This window comes from Montipora capricornis, chromosome 10, assembly GCF_036669925.1.
Source record: "Montipora capricornis isolate CH-2021 chromosome 10, ASM3666992v2, whole genome shotgun sequence".
In the NCBI taxonomy this organism is placed as follows: domain Eukaryota; kingdom Metazoa; phylum Cnidaria; class Anthozoa; order Scleractinia; family Acroporidae; genus Montipora; species Montipora capricornis.
The window spans coordinates 22,233,551-22,236,050 of record NC_090892.1 but is presented as its reverse complement, the minus strand read 5'-3'; positions in this window follow the sequence as shown (position 1 = coordinate 22,236,050).

Here is a 2,500-nt window from a genome sequence, read left to right as displayed (position 1 = left end):
TAGAAAAATATCTAGACCTTACAAGTTTTTGTGAAACAGCGAAAATCGAGATTTCTTTACACATTTCGAGACTTTTTTTTCTAATTTATCCACAACTCTCCTTTTTAAATGTTGTGATCCAATCTTAAAAAACCTCGAATTTTACATTTCATAATTACGCGTGATAATCTCTTGGTCAGATTGACGGACCTGAAGATGAATTCAAAACGACAAATTAAAACGGCCTAAAACCTTCTTTCTCCCAGGCGACGCTGATCCGAATACCGCAAATAAAGTTTGTAATTTCCTCACCACAACTTGAGAAAAAAAACACGCGACCCAATACTGAAAATACTTCCTTTCCGTGACCATATTTGTTTTCGCCTGGTGGCTGGAACCAGTTTCACTACTTTTTAAGAGATCTCCTTGTTAGACGGGGTTGTCACAACAACACTGTATCACGAAACTTATTGTGCCATATAATGAGAAATCCTTCTGGGAAAATGTTATTCTAATATTAAGGCAAAGATGTTTTTGACGAAGAGAAACTGAAATCATAAACAAGTGGATGAGTCAGACTGTCCAATATCACTATATTATTATTAGAAATGACGCAAGGTGTGCTCCAAATAGGAATCACGGCAGTTCGGAAACCTTAGCGTTGACAGATCGCAAACACTTGAATCCCCTTTTTTAATCACCTCTGACGTCGAAAACACAGCTAAAAGCATCTTCTTTTAGCTTTTATTTTTCCTGACAGTTCTTTAAAGAAATAAACAGCCCTGGAAAACCTTTTTTTGTTAAAATTAAAATGCACCTTTCGCTCTTGTTCATTACATCCCTTTAACTGATGTAAAAAAAAAAAACGTCTACCTGTTCAGGTTTTCTCAAAGAGTGGAAATCGAGATTTATGTACATTTTTCGAGAATTTATCCTCAACTCTCGTTTTTACATATTGTCATCCAATTTTACATGATCCCGAATTTCAAAGTTAAAATTACTGTACTTACCTTTATTTCGACGCGTGATAATCTCGCCGTGCTCTTGATCGGAATGAAGGACCTGTAGATGAATTCAAAACGGCACGAACGGCATAAGACCTTAGTTGTCCCAGGCTCCGTTAAACTGAATACCGAGACTAAATTTTGCAACTTCCTCAAAACCTCTTGCAAAACAACCTGCCAACAACACGCATGAGAAACACTTCATGCAGTACTGATCTCTCTCTCCTCTAAAATCGTCCTTTCCGTGATCCTCGGATATATGTTTTTGCCTGGTGGCTAAAACCAGCTTTAATGCTTGTAAGAGACCTTCTTGTAAGAAGGTCTCTTACAACGAGACTACATCATTTTCTTTAGATTCTTCAATACGTATTTACTATAACTCTGTTTCTCTAAGAACTTACAGCACTATGACTTCAAAAGAGCCAGTCTTCCAGTCTCGCCGATGTAGACTTTACCGCATTCACAGGGAATCCTGTAAACCACGTCATCTTGTTTAGTCGGCTCGACAGCGTCTTTCGGTCGTAATAGATGTGATCTTAATGTGTCTCCGACTTGAAAACAGCGCGTATGCCTTGTTGCTGCAGTCAGCGGCGAAGTTGTTCGGATAGACCTTTGACATAGGGTAAAACCGCGCGCAGTAGACTTGTACTTTATCGTGGGCTCAGCACTGCTACTCGGTTTCCTGGTCTTGGTGATTCTCTGCAAGAAAGAAAGAAATAGGGTAACCATTACAGATAGAGAGCTACTAGTACAGGTGAAAGAGGAAGTGGGTCGCAAGGTCAGTGCACTGAAGACGAATCTAAAGGGCCAATGTTGGAGAAAGTTATAGCAGTGTCCAACTTTAATTGGACACTGACACTCCTTAAAAGGAGATGACGAAGAAGCTGGGGGAGGACTTGGTTGGGTTAAATATAAAGAAACGCAGTCCAAACAAGGGGATGATATATCCAAGGAAAGTGGAGGCCATGCAAGGATCGGTGATGTCGTCATGGCTGGTGGGTTTGAAAGTGGCAGTGTCGGTGATGAGGTGGTCACTCCTTATCAGATTGCAGGTGATTAACAGTGGAGTGAGTGACAGACGAACTCTGAGGGAAATCACTTACTGTGGGTGCCGGATGTGCAGATCGTTCTCAAGGTGATCAAAAGTAACATGGGACAAACGAGCAGCATAAGTTTCGATGGAGATTCTAGATCTGGCCAGAATCGAAGACCATTGCGCTTAAAGGAGACCCTCTAATCGGAATGGAGAATAAATCCTCAGCAATTTGCACTTTCCTTTTTGCTTAAGACTTAAGACATTTTAGTAAAGTTGAGAATTCTCTCATTGAAGGAAGATCGTGTAATTAAGGCTTTTACTTGAAATGTGTCGATTTTGAAAAACAGGATGCTATGTATGTTTCCTAGAAAAAAGATACACTTTGTTAGATTTACATTTAAGTGGTTAACGGTGTATTCTTGACGAAATCTTGTAATTTAGTAGCTTCAAAATGCTTTTGGAGCGCACGAAAGAGACCTGA